The following is a 19,393-nucleotide window of genomic DNA, read 5'->3' as shown; positions in this document are numbered from 1 at the left end:
TCTGTAGATATAAACACTAAAAGGGGAAGTACATGTAAGCTGACTTTGACTGCATCGTTTGTGCTTTGTTTTGGGAACTGATCCTTTAATAAAGTTGTTCTTTAACTTGTCCTTGTTTTTCGGTCAACAGTCGTGTTGTCTGTAAGTGTAAAATTTTGACAGCAAATTCTGTCTAACCACGCTTTTCGACGCTTCGCTTCTTTAGGTATTCTATAAAACTTTAAATCAGGAAAAGTTGTTTCCCCCTATGTGAATAAGAAGAAATTACTGAGGTTATATTAACTTAGGAAACAAATACAGCACCTGGTTCACCCCCAAGCCGCAAAGCATTATGGGTATGTGAAAGTCGTCAATTCTCAGTAGGCCTGCTCTAATGAGTCGCTGTTGCGCCATTTTAGGCAGCTAGTCCAACCGGAACTGACGTGTCTTACACGAGTTGAGCAAATTTTCCGGCCTTAAGGGAACGTCCAGTTTAAAACATCGGAAAGTTTAAAGGTGGGAGCCTTTATTCACGAATACTTTTGGTAAACTAAAGACGTCTTGGCTCAGCTGTTTGCTTGGGTTTCGTAAGTTCTTTTCTTTCTTTTTTAACCCCCTCGGTCAAAAATAATGTTCGAAAACATTGCACGAAGCTCACGTAAAGTCTATCTGCATTTTTTTTGTTTGTTGTTTTTGGTTCCGGTGTCTTATTAGTTCATTGTGTTCATGTGAATTTTTCAGCTGGTTTACCGTATTGTTTTAGCTTTGGTTGTTTTTAGATATATTTATTAGCTGTCTGGGGCCATCGGTTTCAGAAAAACTTCCTCGCTAATAATAAGTAGACGAAAGAGTTTAGAGATTGTATACAATGTGTGTATGATATTCTAGTCTAGCTTTTAAGTTATATTTTGGTTCAAAGTGTTTTTGCTACTTCTGTAGCGTGTTGATGGTAGTACATACAGTAACTAATGGACTTGCAGTTACAGGTGGGGAAACAACCAGTCTATTAGCAGCTAACAATAGCGTTAACTTATAACGCGGTGTTATTTTCCTGTACACTGTAACGTCGAACATTCGTGTGTCATGACAGGCGGTTACTTATATGCTACCTTTCTGTTAAATTCTGGTTCGGTTCGAGGTTTAAAACAGAAGACACTTAAAGGGTGGGGGGATGGGTGACGACGAAGTTTTGCACAGTACAGTACAGGTTGTGGTGTGGAGTTGCAGATAAAGAGAAGGTTGATGATGAACTGAAAGACTGCTAAACGCCCTCCCTCACAACAAACCTAGACAATCCTCAGTAAGCATGCTGGTGTTGCTTTAGGGGTTGTTTTACAATCAGGGTACGCAAGCTAAAAATCACATTTAATACTCATCTTCAACATCAAAAGGCTTGACTAAATAAACTTGGTTGTTTATTGTAGCCCTGTGATAGCTCTATTTACCATGCAAAAAAAAAAGTTGATAACGTTGTTTTTGGTGAATGTATGGCAATATATGTCTCATTTAGCAAAATTGCTCGTCATTTTAGAAAGTGCTTTTTTGACCATAGGTAGCTCCAAAAGGGATGCACTTAAATCATTCTTTATACCATAAAACTAATATTTGCTTCCATATCATTGGAAACATAGTTAAGTTTTAATGTTGAATGCCAGTAAGTTTTCAGACTATTTTGATCAAATTAGTATGTAATTGTGTCAAAAAAATGTCCTCTCCGAGACAGCTAATTTTTCAATATAAAATAACATATCTAAAATGATTATTTTCATCCTAAAATGTGGTCAAGATATTGGGACATAAATATTAAGCCTAGGTCACAACCGGAGGTATGATTTTTTGGCGTTTCCCAAATTGCTGCGTTTTTTTTTTTTTTTGTGGAGAAAGACGCACGTTGGCTGTAAGTTTGTCTTGCAACCTGAAAAAAACGTAAGCGCCCGTAGAGTTTGTTTGACATGACAAAGAACCTCTGCGGCCAGTCTACGGCTCGAAAATCAGCACATCACACGCACGCCCTCCGTGCGTTTCACACGCGCCCTCCGTGCGGTTTTTGCACGTAGACCGGCCGTAGGAGCACGTACGGCCGGTTGTGACCGAGGCATTAGAGACAACTAACACAGCTTACAGCCTTATATTTAAAAGCACTATGGAAGTAGTGGATTCTGAATTGTTAAAGTCCTCTCCGAGAATCACTTCATTTGTTTCTCCCATCTTATAGCAGGTTACACAAAACTACCATACACATGTCAAAAAAATTACCTGAAATCTGCTCTTTAACTTGTCCTTCACTTAAAAACTGGTACAAGAACCAGTTTGAATCAATTTGAATTTTGGACCCCTGTGACACAAACTTTGTACCCTGATTGTAAAACAACCCTTAGTCAAGTGTGTTTAGTTCTGTAACACTATATGGCAGGGGTGGGCGGTTATTTTTTTCCATGGGGCCACATGAGAAACAGAAAATTTTGTGGAGGGCCGGACCAAAAGGCTGAACTAAATTCTGCATAATGTTAATTGGATTTCTTTATATAAAGCAGTAAATAATTGTTCTTACAAGCTGCTAAGACTGGTAAGAGTATGGGAAAAAACGAGGTTGCCTTACAAAAAATGTCATTCAATCAAATTTCCCAAAACAATGGTTAACAAAATGTGAACGTTTGTACTTTTTTTTTTTTTTTCCAGTCACATTCACCCCAAAACACAATAAAGACATCACAATATTGTCTTTCTACTCCAAATATCAAGCAAGATACATCATGATGCCCACATTTGTAGTCTAATCACTTCATTTGGTGTTTTTCAGTTTTTTATTTGTTCAGTGAGAAATCTAGTCTCTGTTGGTCTTTAACGAGTGCATCAAAGTCAGGTTGAATGTCTGTCTGAGGTGGAGATGCGAAGCACAGCTGACAGATGATCATCAGTCGATTCGGTGTAGGTATCAGATCTACAGATCGGCTCGGGCTCCGGCGCCTGCTGGTGACGTCACACTATGTGATTGGCTGGACCGTTTGAAGGATGACGTACAAGTTTGTGGTTGGTCTGGACAAATTACGGAAGTAGTTATCGCGGGATTAGGTTTCGTGGGATTTCATGTCATGTTCATGTCGCGCGCATTGCGTTTTTGTTGAACATAACTTCAAAATAAAAGCAATGCACATTCAGTCCATGCATGAGGTAAAATTAGAAAATACGTTTATTTTGTAATTTCTGATTAACCTTACGCGGGCTGGTCAGAATGAACCAAAGGGCCGGATGCGGCCCGCGGGCTGTAAAATGCCCAGGTCTGCTATATGGTATAGGCAGGGGAAATCAGGATTATTTAATCTAAATTTACAAATTGTACAAATCATAGCAGCATGCTTTCTTTTTCCTCGTTGCGTTCATCACTAAGAAACTGTTGACTGACAGTATCATCCTAGTGAATGGTGTTTTTAAAGGGCACATCTTGGGTAAATTCAGGAGCAAGATCAATGTAATTCTCCTATTTTATATTAAACTTTGGTCAAATGTCATTTTGCATTTTGTGCAAATTTTTTTTTTTTTTACCTTGCGCAGTACCAGAAATATTCAGTTGAAATCAAGCAACTTCATTTGAGGCAAATTGGTCCGCCTCTGAAAAACCTTGGCATTTGGATTTCCCAGCGAACATTGATTTTCGTGACGTCATGTGCGGGACGCCTCCCTCTGAATCGTACGTCAGCGCTGGTTTGTTTATGAGGAAACGACCTGGTGGTTTTCTGCAAATTTCTTCAACATTGTCACGTAATTATTAAAATGGTTAACAGATGTATCATAGGAGGGTGTAGCAACACCGATCTTGATGGGATTAGTACTCATTGTTTTCCAAAAGACCGGACAATGAGAGAGAAATGGAAGTGCTTCGTCTACACAGGCTGTGCACTGAGACTGCGCAAAGCTCACGCAGCCTGCTGGCGGTTCCGCAGGTGACATCATGAATCTGGCTCCAGACATGTTTTGTTTTATTTTTTTCTGCTGTAGACAGATGGCCTTGTGCAAAGTTACCCTTCTGGAGGAGTGTGTAAAGGGACATGCTTTCATATAAAAAAGCGAAATTGGTCTAGGATATGCACTTTAAGTTTACATAAAATTGGGGCAATCACTTTAAATGGCCATTATGAACACTTTTTTTTTTTTTTAAATCATAACCAAAGCTGCCATTCTTAAACACACATCTTGTCATCAATATTAAGTGTACAGCAAACTAGACATTATGCTACAAACTACATAAGAAGCACAACTTTTATTCATCACATGCTTGTGAAATTCCTCTCTGCATTTAACCCATCTGAAGCAGTGAACACACACAAGCGAGCAATGAGGGTGTACACATACCCAGAGCAGTGGGCAGCCATGCTAACAGCGCCGGGGGAGCAGTTGGGAGTTAGGTGCCTTGCTCAAGGGCACCTCAGCCCAAGGCTGTCCCATAATAACCTAACCGCGTGTCTTTGAACTGTGGGGGAAACCCACGCAGACACGGGGAGAACATGCAAACTCCACACAGAAAGGCCCCCGCTGGCCACTGGGCTCAAACCCAGAAACTTCTTGCTGTGAGGCGACCATGCTAACCACTTACGCTACCTCCTTTCCCAATAACAAGATTACATGAATCCTCCAAATGACAACAGGGACTAACTTGTCTTGCAGATGTTCCATGACACATATAGTTACATTTAACAGTTTAAACATACAATGTGCCAATTATTAATTAAAAAATATTGTTTGCAGATTGTTGTATAATATGACTACAACTCCTGGAGACGTTCTGTTATGGGGTAATCAACTTCAGAGTTGTAGCTCATCATAATAGTCTGTACTTAAAATGCTTCTAACTTTAGGAAAAGCATTGCATATTTTAATTAATTTATTGGAAGCCTGGGAATATTGGTGTTTCCATTGAAGCATAATCAACAATTGTGCTTAAAGTATAATGAAGCCTATGATATTTTGGAATTTACAAGCAAGGATAAATTTTGCAATCATAGTGGTGCAGTGGGGAGCACTGCTGGCTGACAGGTCCAGGGTAGAGCCCTGCACTCCTGCGGGAGTCCCGCGGGACCCGCCGCAAAGCAGTGCGGCGCAGGACAAATTTTGAAAGCTCATTGCGGGCGGGAGGGGGAGTGCACAATGCGGGCGGGAGAGGTGATAAGCTGCAGTCCTGCTAACTAAAAACGTGTTTAAAATAAAATTTATAAATTATAAATTTGTCTATCATATATAGACCCCTTTCACTGACGTCACCCGAAACCGGAAGTAAACAGACCCTGCGCCATTTTGGAAGAGCAACAAACTCGTGATAAGGGGATAATAACGGCAGCGGTATGTGAACCCACGAGAATAAAGTGGAGTGGCAAACGACTTAAACAAACAAATCTGAGTTGTTTTATTTATGATTTATTGGCCCAACAGTAGACTTGAAAGAAACCTGTGTGAGACTTGGCAAAAAACTGTGGATATAATGGATAAGTCTGTGCATGATCTGTGGACACTTTGAGGTAAGCCAACGCAAGAAATTCAGATTTAAAACATGCTAAAGTGGCCCCAAGTTGATAACTGTATGAGGAGCAAGCCTCCCAGACTTCTACAATTTAATAATAATAATTTAGGATGGTTTGGGGCTTGCTCGCTGCTGCCAGGTTGGTTGTTGAGTAGCCTGACTGGTTTTTTTTTCTTGCGTGTGGTATCATTGTTGACGCGAGGTTGTTTTTTGAACATGCCAATGCGGACACGATTTCCCCTGATGAGTTATGACTTCAGACGCGATGCGTGTGTGGAGGTGTGGAGTCCGCGTGATATGTGCGTAAGAGAGGCTTCTCGTGTTTGGAGATCTGCGCTCTGAGACAAGCGCAAGCACACACACCCCCAAGGGAAAAAAAGGGACCCCCCGAAAATATCGGCATAGTTCGAACACTGAGTGTAGGCACTGGGTGTAAACAACAAATAGTTTACAATGTCTGGGTAGCAAACAGATGGCAGAATTGGTGTCCGGTCCTCCTTATGTTTCCATTCTCCCTTGCCCTGAGTCTTATCATATGGGTCAAACCCATCAATCACAGCCAGTTTCTCCACATACCGTGCTCTTTCTGCAACTGGTAGTGTACTCCCAACCAGAATTATCATCCATCGTGTCACTTTACTCTCGCTCGTACTTTGTTTTATATTGTGAGTGCATGTACTTGGTCTTCCAATATGGCGCCTAACAAAATCTCGCGGCGCGCTGACGTCATGTGAAAGGGGTCTATAATTTGTGCTGGATATTTTATTTGGCATTAATAAAAACATTTTAAGATGCCTAAATTTGTGGATGTGGTTGTGGCAGCGGGGGCGTGGCCAAGCAGCAGTCTGTGAATGGAGGGCGGGGTCGGGGAAGGTAAGTGGCTAGGTCATTACACCTGATGTCAATTTGTGTGTGTGTTTGTTTGTTGCAGGGATGGAGAGAAGAGGGATTCGCTCCCCGACCACAACACGTGTGTGTGAGTGAACGAAAGAAAGCTGAAAAGCTCAATAAAGTGAGTGGTGTGCGTCCCGGGTTTCAGCACCACTGTAGTAATCCCCGATGTGGGTGGAGCACAGAAGCACGACAGGCAAGAGTTCGTGTTCACACCCACTCACTTTATTGAGCTTTTCAGCTTTCTCTCTCTCTCACTCTCTCTCACACACACGCGCACACATGTTGTGGTTGGGGAGCAAATCCCTCTTCGCTCCTCTCCCCCTCCCTTTATACTCCATCCCTGCAACACACACACACAAATTGACATCAGGTGTAATGACCTAGCCACTTGCCTTCCCCAACCCTGCCCTCCATTCACAGACTGCTGCTTGGCCACGCCCCCGCTGCCACAGTGGTCTAATCTCGCGTACGTTTACGATTCCTTTCCGCTCTTCCGTGTTTGAGATCTCCGATCATGGCAGAAGAGCAGAGCTCCTCTAGTGAAGCTCACAATGGGTATCTCTGTAAAGCCTCAGCTGCGCATGCCGCTGAGGATCGGTCAGTGGAGAGCTCAGCTAAGCTCAGCATGTTTAATTCCCCAAGCCAATGACAAGAACTTTCGTGAGAAATAACGCGAACGTCTGCATCATGCGGGATTTGCGGGCGGGAGCGGGACTGAAAATCATAATTCTTTGCGGGAGTGGGACTGCACAATGTGGGAGCGGGCGGGAGTGGGACTGAAAATTCTGTCCTGCGCAGACCTTTAGTCCAGGGTATTACAGTATGCCTGTCAGTTTTCTTTAATGACAAAAACATGCTTATTGCGCTGCAGGGTGCATGCATATTCAGACACATGAAATGTTGCTGAAGTCCATCAGAATTTCCTTGGAGCCTATCAGTGCTTTGTATGAAAATGCAAGCTGGAGAAGAGAGAGGAAATTAAAAATACTCAACTACAGCATAAAAATGGCAACTGCTGGCAAGGCAGAGGAAAGCAAATTTGAAGTGGCACTGCCGTCTTTGAAATCCACTGTGGGAACATTTTGGTTTCAGTGTTAAATACAATGATGAGGGTAAGGGGCCCAGTTCCACAACACCAATGACTATAACCAGGGGCTTAGCCAGGATTGGGAAGGTTGGGAGTGTTTTTCTGAAAGTAGAGAGTGAAACTTGGTCGTGAGGGGGGAAATTTTGAAAATTTCATCTTTTTGCTGCAATTGAGCCCTAAAAATAAATGAGAGCATTAATTTTAAGTGTGAATAATTTATTAGGCATTAACACAAATGTTATTTACTAACTTAAATGTTATAACAAAGTTTTAAATTTAGTTTATTCATTAACCAGAACTTTACAAATCATTAATTATCACTAAAATCTTCTACAAATTCCTGCAATAAAAGCAGAAACCTTTTAAATTATAGTGGTGCTTGAAAGTTTGTGAACCCTTTAGGATTTTCTATATTTCTGCATAAATATGACCTAAAACAGATTTTCACACAAGTCCTAAAAGTAGATAAAGAGAACCTGGTTAGACAAATGAGACAAAAATATTATACTTGGTCATTTATTTATTGAGAAATGATCCAATATTGCATATGTGAGTGGCAAAAGTATGTGAACCTCTAGGATTAGCAGTTAATTTGAAGGCGAAATTAGTTTGTGTTTTTTCAATCAATGGGATGACAATTGGGTGTGAGTGGGCACCCTGTTTTATTTAAAGAACAGGGATCTATCAAAGTCTGATCTTCACAACACGTTTGTGGAAGTGTATCATGGCATAAACAAAGGAGATTTCTGAGGACCTCAAAGTGTTGCTCATTAGACTGGAAAAGGTTACAGAACCATCTCGAAAGAGTTTGGACTCCACCAATCCACAGTCAGATTGTGTACAAATGGAGGAAATTCAAGACCAGTGTTACCCTCCCCAGGAGCAGTCGACGAAAGATCACTCCGAGAGCAAGGCGTGTAATAGTTGGCGAGGTCACAACGGACCCCAGGGTAACTTCTAAGCAACTGAAGGCTTCTCTCACATTGGCTAATGTTCATGAGTCCACCATCAGGAGAACACTGAACAACAATGGTGTGCATAGCAGGGTTGCAAGGAGAAGGCCACTGCTCTCCAGAAAGAACATTGCTGCTCGTCTGCAGTTTGCTAAAGATCACGTGGACAAGCCAGAAGGCTATTGGAAAAATGTTTTGTGGACGGATGAGACCAAAATAGAACTTTTTGGTTTAAAAGAGAAGCGTTATGTTTGGAGAAAGGAAAGCACTGCATTCTAGCATAAGAACCTTATCCCATCTGTGAAACATGGTGGTGGCAGTGTCATGGTTTGGGCCTGTTTTGCTGCATCTGGGCCAGGATGGCTTTCCATCATTGATGGAACAATGAATTCTGAATTATACCAGCAGATTCTAAAGGAAAATGTCAGGACATCTGTCCATGAACTGAATCTCAAGAGAAGGTGGGTCATGCAGTAAGACAACTACCCTAAGCACACAAGTTGTTCTACCAAAGAATGGTTAAAGAAGAATTAAGTTCATATTTTGGAATAGCCAAGTCAAAGTCCTGACCTTTAATCCAATCCAGATGTTGTGGAAGGACCTGAAGCGAGCAGTTCATGTGAGGAAACCCACCAACATCCCAGAGTTGAAGCTGTTCTGTACGGAAGAATAGGTTAAAATTCCTCCAAGCCGGTGTGCAGGACTGATCAGTAGTTATCGGAAACTATTAGTTGCAGTTATTGCTGCACAAGAGGGTCACACCAGATACTAAAAGCAAAGGTTCACATACTTTTGCCACTCACAGATATGTAATATTGGCTCATTTTTCCTCAATAAATAAATGACCAAGTATAATTTTTTTTTTCATTTGTTTAACTGGGTTTTCTTTATCTACTTTTTAGGACTTGTGAAAATCTGAATGTTTTAGGTCATATTTATGCAGAAATATAGAAAATCCTAAAGGGTTCACAAACTTTCAAGCACCACTGTATAATTTGTAGTGCACTTAAGACAAAATACAAATTGCTGCAATCAAGTCCTGTTACACAGAATACATCTTTACTATATACAAAGATAACAAATGAAATTCAGCCAACTTTGAAGATTAATATTATTAAATATGCAACTGAAAATAAATACCTTTTAACAAGTTGATTTTACCAAATATACATAATGTTGCATCACAATGTTAGGAATCATCTTGATTCTGTTAACGTGCAATAAACAAGTGAAATTAAGTTACAACTGAAAGATTTTCCTGTAGTTACTAGTTACTTGAAATGTAAATACTGTAAACAATACAAAATTCAGTAATGGTAGTTTATGAAAGTACTGTCTAAGATAATGTAGGTCTTGGCGAAAGAGAAACCAATCGAAACGGCAGGATAATCACTTTCACGCTTTCAGTTACCATGTGAACAGTCTTATGCAGAAGTGGGCTCTCAGCGCATAGAGTCCGGTGTGACTGAGGAAGGTGACAAGTGATGGTTCATCTAATGTAGGTCATTTAAAAACTATATTTGGCACTGGGCACATAAAGTATAAAGTTTGTCATGCTTATGATAAAAAAAAAAAAAAACTCATGAAGATGGTTATCTAAATACATGATCTACTCATTCTAATCCTGCCGAGCTTTGCCGGGAAAGCTCTCAAAACTTCTAGTATTTTGCTTCCATTCAAGCCTCATTTCGAAGTCTGACCAGTCAGAACGCTACTTTTTTTTTTTTTTTTTTTTTTTTTGTGTGGTAAATTTGATTTTCTCGATGTAACTTTCATATGGGTCTGTCTCAGCAACTGGCCTCTCATTTGGGACATTATGATGAAGGTTTTTCCTAATTTTTTTTTTTTTTTGCATTTACCGAACACTGTTTTTGCCATGTTTAATAAGAATATAGTATCTTGCTTTATCTGGCCTCCACTGTGGGAAATTTTTTTGATTACAATTCAAATGCATTTTGTAAAATTGATTGATTTTCATATAAAATAACTACTTCATGAAGAATTAAAGCCCCTCCTTCACAGATGAGTGAAAATATTGAATAAATTTCCTCTTTGATTGCTTGGGTTAAAAATACCAAGTTATGATGACTGAATTTGATTATTCACTTAAATATGAATATGATACCCAAAATGTATTTGATATGGCGAAATGGGACCCAATGGAAAAATCAAGAACACACCAGAAAGATGAGAATAACGGCGGTGGTAAAAGAACAGCGACTGTACTGGCTGAAGGTCGCGCGGGTCTCTGCTGCGGTGCGCGAGCAATGGGACATCACTACTGGACGAAGCGGGGGTGGGGCAAAATGACTGGCTGTAGATTCTATCAAAAATTTTATCTAAATTGACCATGGTTGCAAAATATTGGCCAAAAATACGCAAACACTACGAAATATGGAAGTAAGATGAAAAAGAAACATTCTGTTGTCTTATACTGCAAGATTAAAACAAAATAAAACTGTCAACTCGCCTTTTCAGTGATAATGGAAAATTCCATCCTACACATGCAAATTGTTAATGTGTGTCCTTCCCTGCACACAAATAACACGCTACGGTAAAAAATAGACCACAACTCATTTTATAGCTCAGAAATTCATACAAGACCAGCTACCATTGTAACATTCTGTAAGAAACATTATTCTATACCTAACTTTCAGCTTTCGTTTTAAAAAACAATCGCAGATTTATAACAATTTTTATATGGTGTAATGATTTTAAGTTACTACTTTTGGTGAGGTAGTGACCTTGACCGTTTAGATCAAAACACACGATCGTATCCGTTTTGGGTATGCGGAAAATGGAGTTACAACGGTGATCAAATATTTTGCATGATGTTTTATTACGGTTATGATTATTCTGTGAGCACACCAATTCTTAGGTGTATAAAGTTACAACTTAAAATACAGTTAGTGATAACTGTAGACTTTTCAGGGGACTACAACCTTTTTAAGGGAATGCGATGTAGTCAACCATTTATTGTGTCCCAGATCAAGCCACCATTTTTCAACAAATTTGCAGAATTTTTGCCAAATTCTGAAGAGTATTCACATCAAATATTTTTTATCTGTATTATTTCTTTCATAATTTTATCTCAAATTAAAACAATCATCACCATTCAAAACCATATAGTTTATTGACGGAGTATATTTAGTGGGGTACCCCCACAGTACCCAGTTTCTGAGACAGACCCTTATGCAGAGAATAACGCTCAGAGAATAATTAGGGCCTCTGCATGCTCTTGCGACAAGGCTTTCGTAGATAGCTTTTCGCAGACAGTTGTAATTTATCGTTGAGTGGGGAGTAATAGGCATGCGCGATGTTATTCACCACCACAACGCAAGGGGGCGCGAAGTCGCGAAATCGCTAGGAGTAGTTGGTGGGTGTGGTTAGTGGAGTGTTTATCCTCCGGTTACTTATTATGACTAGAACTGGAGTCGTATAGATGTACAGTGGTGCTTGAAAGTTTGTGAACCCTTTAGAATTTTCTATATTTCTGCATAAATATGACCGAAAACATCATCAGATTTCCACACAAGTCCTAAAAGTAGATAGAGAACCCACTTAAACAAATGAGACAAAAATATTATACTTGGTCATTTACTTATTGAGGAAAATGATCCAATATTACATATCTGTGAGTGGCAAAAGTATGTGAACCCCTAGGATTAGCAGTTAATTTGAAGGTGAAATTAGAGTCAGGTGTTTTCAATCAGTGGGATGACAATCAGGTGTGAGTAGGCACCCTGTTTTATTTAAAGAACAGGGATCTATCAACATCTGATCTTCACAACACATGTTTGTGGAAGTGTATCATGCCACGAACAAAGGAGATTTCTGAGGACCTCAGAAAAAGCGTTGTTGATGCTCATCAAGCTGGAAAAGGTTACAAAACCATCTCTAAAGAGTTTGGACTCCACCCATCCACAGTCAGACATATTGTGAACAAATGGAGGAAATTCAAGACCATTGTTCCCCTCCCCAGGAGTGGTCGACCAAGAAAGATCACTCCAAGAGCAAGGCGTGTAATAGTTGGCGAGGTCACAAAGGACCCCAGGGTAACTTCTAAGCAACTGAAGGCCTCTCTCACATTGGCTAATGTTAATGTTCATGAGTCCACCATCAGGAGAACACTGAACAACAATGGTATGCATGGCAGGGTTACAAGGAGAAAGTCACTGCTCTCCAAAAAGAACATTGCTGCTCGTCTGTAGTTTGCTAAAGATCATGTGGACAAGCCAGAAGGCTATTGAAAATGTTTTGTGGACAGATGAGACCAAAATAGAACTTTTTGGTTTAAATGAGAAGCGTTATGTTTGGAGAAAGGAAAAACACTGCATTCCAGCATAAGAATCTTATCCCATCTGTGAAACATGGTGGTGGTAGTATCATGGTTTGGGCCTGTTTTGCTGCATCTGGGCCAGGACAGCTTGCCATCATTGCTGGAACAATGAATTCTGAATTATAGCAGCGAATTCTAAAGGAAAATGTCAGGACATCTGTCCATCTCAAGAGAAGGTGGGTCATGCAGCAAGACAACGACCCTAAGCACACAAGTCGTTCTACCAAAGAATGGTTAAAGAAGAATAAAGTTAATGTTTTGGAATGGCCAAGTCAAAGTCCTGACCTTAATCCAATCAAAATATTGTGGAAGGACCTGAAGTGAGCAGTTCATGTGAGGAAACCCACCAACATCCCAGAGTTGAAGCTGTTCTGTACGGAGGAATGGGCTAAAATTCCTCCAAGCCGGTGTGCAGGACTGATCAGCAGTTACCACAAACGTTTAGTTGCAGTTATTGCTGCACAAGGGGGTCACACCAGATACTGAAAGCAAAGGTTCACATACTTTTGCCACTCACAGATATGTAATATTGGATCATTTTCCTCAATAAATAAATGACCAAGTATAATATTTTTGCCTCATTTGTTTGACTGGGTTCTCTTTATCTACTTTTAGGACTTGTGTGAAAATCTGATGATGTTTTCGGTCATATTTATGCAGAAATATAGAAATTTCTAAAGGGTTCACAAACTTTCAAGCACCACTGTACGTACTTCCTCGATCAACCGCTCTTCGTGCTGCTCCATCTTCACTCGTGTTTTTAAAAATGTCGGTCGTGAAAACAAAACAAACCGGGAAAGTAGGGAAGCGGAAGTGCGTGTACAGCGGATGTAGAGTGGACCAATCAGAGCCCTCTTGTCTGCGACGCTGTCTGCGAGGCTTCTGCGGTGGTCACAATTTTTGGGAGGTGCGCGCAGAGCGTCTGCGAAGGTGGGGGGGGCTACGCAGACGCCATCTGCGAGGACTGCGTTGTCCGGATAAATTGGCCTTTACACCACAGCACCAGGCTGGTTAAGATGCACTGTGACTAATCAGAAGCTTGGTGCTTATTTGGTCTGTGTAGTCAGCTTTTATTGGTCACAAGCACGTGCTCATTGTTTACGCTCTGGCTTCCCGCTGTCTCTTCACTGGGGTTGGATTTTGGCAAATGGAGGGATTTCTAGAAAAGATGACCTATGATGATGAGAGAGATGACCCATTTGTCACTGTGGTGACTGCTAGTAATTTTTTCTTTGTCACTGATGGATTATATTCTTCAGTGATGAGTGTCAGTGGAAACCCTGAGATTGGTTACAGGTTTCATATGGGTGTATCACAGATTTAAAAAAAAAAAGTCAAACAAATTGTTTGGACTGCCAAAGCTCATGATTAAAATATCTTACCTGCATTTGTTTTACTTTAATTTACTATTGATTATTTCATGGAAAATCACATCTCTGAATAAAAGATCCGTGCTTTCTATTTTTTAAAAATATTTATATAATATTTATTTTAATTTTCTGTGAATCTGTATTCTGTGACTTTATGATGCAACAAGGATGTACAGAGATGTCCGGGAAAAATAGTACATGCTCAGGCAACGTCATGTGTAAACAATTACCTGATTGGTCAGATGTTTTATTGGATCAGGTCCAGACCTGGAGAAATTACTCCAGAAGCAATTTCAATGTTGATAAACCCAGGCCTGGGCTAGGTATTATCAGTCTGATGTGACCACCAACCACAAACTGCAAGGGACTGATTTTATTTACAATTGTTGTTGTTGGTATTGTGGTACCAGGCCTCAAGATGATTATTAGCAAAGTACACTTTGCAAAAATTGCTATGCCATTGCTGGCTACTTGAGTAGGAACACTTCGAATATGATGTCGCATTTGCATCGCCGCCACTCAGCTGTATCCCTTGCTGAAGGAGCTGGTGCAAGGAGAGTCCACTCCTTAACAAAATGCATCAATCTATTATTGCTGCCTAACAATTTGACAAATTCAGAAAGATATAAAGAAATAACAAAAGCAATGGGAGTATTTATAGCCAAGGATTTGCAGCCCGATTTGGTGGTTATTGACTTGGGATTTCATCACCTGATGAACAAAATTGAACAGCATTACAATGTCCCCTCCTGCACACATTTCAGCAGCAAGGATGAACTCTATGGAACATTGGAAGAAATAAAAAAATCAGTTGATGCAGACATCCTATCTAGCTCTCTCCATGGCTTGTTGGATCTCCAGAGCAACTGAAAGCTACTTCACTGTGACGGTTCACTATGTACTGGATTGGGAGATGATAAGAAACATGTTACAAACTGGTCCCCTGTATGAGATTCATGCAAGCACATGCTTTGTCCTAAAATTAATGAATGTTGTGACTGAATGGAAGCTAGAGAGATCAAATATCACAATCTCAGTCACAACAGATGATTCACAAAACATTGTGGATGCCATCTGTGAAATTGATGGGTTTGGGCCCCACATTGGACGTTTTGCATACACCCTGAACCTTGTAGCCAAGAGGGCAGTCTCCCTCATGGCACTGTCCTGTCTCCTGGGGAAGGTCAGAAATGTGGTGATTCACTGCCCCCACCACCACCACATGCACAAAAGCACCACTGCTCATGTTTTGACCGTCAATCAGGAGATGCAAGATGTACCAAAGCACACATGTCACAGCCCACTGGAATACATTACATACTGGAATGTTATGTGGTACAGCAACTGGTCATGTACTCTGCTGTATTGGACAAGGCTGTGAAGAAGTTGGTCAAAGACATATCCATACTGACAGTGAACTGAAGCTGACACAAGAACTCATTCAGCTGCTCAACCTCCTGAAAGCAATGAAAGTTCTTGTGAGCAGTGAAACAAGTCCCACCTCATCAGTGATTATCCCTTGAAAGGCAATGATTCTGAAATCCATGGCACCAGGTCCTGAGGACAGTACAACCATCAGGGAGGCAAAGGCAGCCATCGTTCAGGACTTGGGGGAAGAGATACAGCCCTTGAACTTCTAGACTACCTTCAAAGGACTACAGCCCTTGATCCAAGGTTTAAATCCCTGCCTTTTCTATATGAAGCCTGCTGTGGCAGTCAACAAGGATCTCCTCAAAGAAATTGGGGAGCATGTTCATCAGGTATTGATCTGTCTTTAAATGACCTTCATGATCGTTATCATGCTTTAAAATGTGATGGGTTTCTTTGATTAGATGCATTACTTGCAGGGCGGCACGGTGGTGTAGTGGTTAGCACTGTCGCCTCACAGCAAGAAGGCCCAGGTTTGAGCCCCGGGGCCGGCGAGGGCCTTTCTGTGTGGAGTTTGCATGTTCTCCCCGTGTCCGCGTGGGTTTCCTCCGGGTGCTCCGGTTTCCCCCACAGTCCAAAGACATGCAGGTTAGGTTAACTGGTGACTCTAAATTGACCGTAGGTGTGAATGGTTGTCTGTGTCAGCCCTGTGATGACCTGGCGACTTGTCCAGGGTGTACCCCGCCTTTCGCCCGTAGTCAGCTGGGATAGGCTCCAGCTTGCCTGCGACCCTGCAGAACAGGATAAAGTGGCTAGAGATAATGAGATGAGGCATTACTTGAATGTTTTGCGATTTTTCGCAGATTCAAGCAGGGCCATCTACAAAGAAGAAAATTCATCATTATGCTCTCTTCAAAACAAGACTGCCGGAGGAGTTATTTGGGGAACTTTTCAAAGCGGAGGAGCAGACCAAGCCCGTTTCCAAAATACCTGAGGAGGAGGTCACCTCAAACAAGGCAGTAGATTGCCTGCATGTGGATGGTCATCCTTTTGTGTGGCAGAAGACAAACCAAAGTTTCCCCATGTTGCAGCACTTGCACACCAGTGCCTTTTTATACCTCAGGAACCTCTGTTGCAAGTGAAAGGGGTGTCGTGCCGTGTGTTGTCCCTCCCGCAGGAGAAATTGTCAGTGCGAGCCATTCTCATGCTGATTCTGAGAATATGGACATGCTTATCTTTTTACATATAGGGTACCATCTTGATGTACTTTTACATTAAATTTTGCTTATACAGGTATGCACTCTGTTTAAAATGGAGAAGGCAAAGTTTACAGGTTGTCAAAGTTAAACACTTTTTTTTTTTTTTTTTTTTTTCTTTTCTTCCACGGATCATACAGTAGAGTTGGAAACCAGGCCTTGTCAGTCATGCTGTCATTTTTCTGGTTTTATTTGGAAGGTTTTATTTGTTTATAGGCAAAATGGTGAATTGTAAAATGCCACCCCTTTAAATTTTTTTGCTTGCATGTAGATACCAAATCCATACCGTTATTGTAGCCCAAAAACCGTGATGCATGCCATACCATGGGCCCTTCTCTAGTACATGGTGAAATCATCTGCTTCCATTTCGTAGCAGAGTGGAATGTTTCAATGTCATCGCTGCAGTCATGCTGCAAAATGTAACAACTAGATGAATATTACTGATAAAGCACACAAAAGGTCAGTTTTGGTGTGGAGAGGTAAGGTGGTGCTGCCACCTCCTTTTTAATTGCGTTATTTAATTATTGTCTCAACCTGAACATCTCCCCACTCTTCTATGAGCTCCAAGTTAAAGTGGTGTCTGGGTGAAGACCAGGGGCCTCATTTATAAAACTTTGCATGGATTCCAGAGTGAACGTGTGTGTACGTACTATATAGATGAAAGTCTTCTGGATTTACCTGGAAATCGGGATATTTGACAAAACTGTTAAATCTCCAGTTTTCAGAATGGAGAAACTTTTTTTATTTTTTGGATTTTACACATTCCTAGATGTGTCGTAATACTTTGCATCGTCCTTGCATGGGCGCAGTCCTTAAATAGCCCAAACATAGTTCATTGATTAAAGACAGGTGTTCTTTGTTAACGGCGCGCGTGCCGGAGCTCATTAGGCGCGCCTTCAGGTGCACGAGCTAAGGCGCACAGGACCACTGTTCTGCGCAAGCGCAACACAATTGCACGAGAAAGCATGTTCAAGCTGCCAGTGTAGCTGCAGTCTTTTTAGTTGCAAATTACAAGTATTTCCTCTTGTTAATTTGCCATGTCAAAACAAGCAAAACTTTCCTCCTTCTTTCGATGTGAAGAGAGGTAAGCAATTTATATATAATTTTTTTTTTTTTTCTATCAAAGTTGCATTTTGTGGCTTCGAAGCTAAGTTTTAGTGCTGTTTCTAGAACACATCAAGAAAACGTGGAAGAAACAGCAATAATGGAAGAGCCGGTTTCTAAGCTACCTAAAACTAGCAATGGTAACTTATTTTTTTGTTCATAATGTACTCAGGCTGCCAGTTGGCGTGCGCGCGCACACTGAAAAATCCTAGCTACGCCCCTAATTTACATGGGAAATTTGGTATTCATTGGTGTTTAAATTTACAGACAATACGAACTAATGTAAACAATTGGCTTCAACTTGCATAAATATGAATTGGAAATTTTTAGTTCACTTTAGCTTATGCAAACGCACAACTCTGATAAACGAGGCTCAATCTTTTAGTAATGTCCCCAACGTTGAAACCTGAAAGCTTTACAAACTCTAACAGACCGTTTACTTTTTAACAGTACTGTTTTGGGATTTTGCTGAGTTTACCTTCAACTGTCTGATATTTTTCAAAGTAATGAACTGTGTAGGCAGGAAAATCACTGCATTTTCTAAATGCACTCCTGAAAATTACTCATTAACTAGGGGAGTTAAATATATTTTTGACTTGTTAATCATTAATGTACATGAAAGACTTAACTTTTAGTGAAAATAAGTACTAGAATGCAGGGTTTTGCGTGCTATGTTATTAATTTTTTCGGGGGACGTTGGGCCCCCCCCCCAAAAAAAATCTTAGTTTGACTTTCAAAAGTTCAGGATTTTTTTTTTTCTTTGCTCCCCTTTCATCTCTAGTACTAAAATCTGGAAATTGTGTGTGCAAAAAAAAAAAATCAGGTTTATAAAAACTTGGACACCAGCATGCTGTTTCTGCTTTATAAATGGCTTTCTTGAAGATATGCATAGGTGATTTAAAGCCACCTTCTTTAATTGCTTCATGGTCCAGTTCTGATGCTCATGTGCCCATCGAAGGTGCTTTTGTTTGTGGGTAGGGGTCAGCATGGGTGCACTGACCACTATGGGGCTGCATAGCCACATGCAACAAACTGCGATGCACTGTGTTCTGACACCCTTCTACCATAGCCAGGATTAACTTTCAGCAATTTGTGCTACAGTAGCTCTTCTGTGGGATTGGACCAGATGGGCTAGCCTTTGCTCCCCATGCACATCAGTGAGCCATGGGTGCTCATGACCTTTTAGTCAGTTTACCAGTTGTCCTTGAACCACTTTTGGTAGGTACTAAAACCCAGTATTAAATGGACCCTGGTCCTAAATTATTAAATACTGTACTCTCTAAGCTCTGTTTTCGGTACTAGAGAAATAGTTTATTTATTAATTAATGTTGTGCAATATGGTGTATGCAGCAGTTTTATCTCACCAGCACCATTTCTGTTTAAGACATTCATTTCTGATGCACTCTTGCTATTCCCAATCCAGAAGGTCTCCTCTCTCTCTCTCTCTCTCTCTCTCTCCCTCTCTCTCTCTCTCTCTCTCTCTCTCTCTCTCTCTCTCATATGCTGGAAAAGTACAGATAAGAATACTGTT

The 19,393-nt window shown here is 40.8% G+C and overlaps 1 protein-coding gene across 3 annotated transcripts in view; it reads left to right on the top strand.

Moving 5' to 3' along the window:
• Positions 1-403: 403 nt before the first annotated feature.
• The window catches only part of pik3c2a (phosphatidylinositol-4-phosphate 3-kinase, catalytic subunit type 2 alpha), a 322,810-nt gene continuing 303,820 nt past the window's right edge, over positions 404-19,393 (top strand). For 2 of the 3 annotated variants that reach the window (XM_060924003.1, XM_060924001.1), the window contains exon 1: positions 404-566. The gene's annotated coding sequence lies outside the window, so the exon portion shown is untranslated. The remainder of the gene's footprint in view (positions 567-19,393) is intronic. The other variant, XM_060924002.1, reaches the window with a different exon arrangement.

The sequence above is a fragment of the Neoarius graeffei genome, chromosome 6, assembly GCF_027579695.1.
Source record: "Neoarius graeffei isolate fNeoGra1 chromosome 6, fNeoGra1.pri, whole genome shotgun sequence".
Taxonomy (NCBI): Eukaryota; Metazoa; Chordata; class Actinopteri; order Siluriformes; family Ariidae; genus Neoarius; species Neoarius graeffei.
The sequence above is the reverse complement of the archived record's forward strand: the minus strand, read 5'-3'. Positions and strand labels throughout refer to the sequence as shown.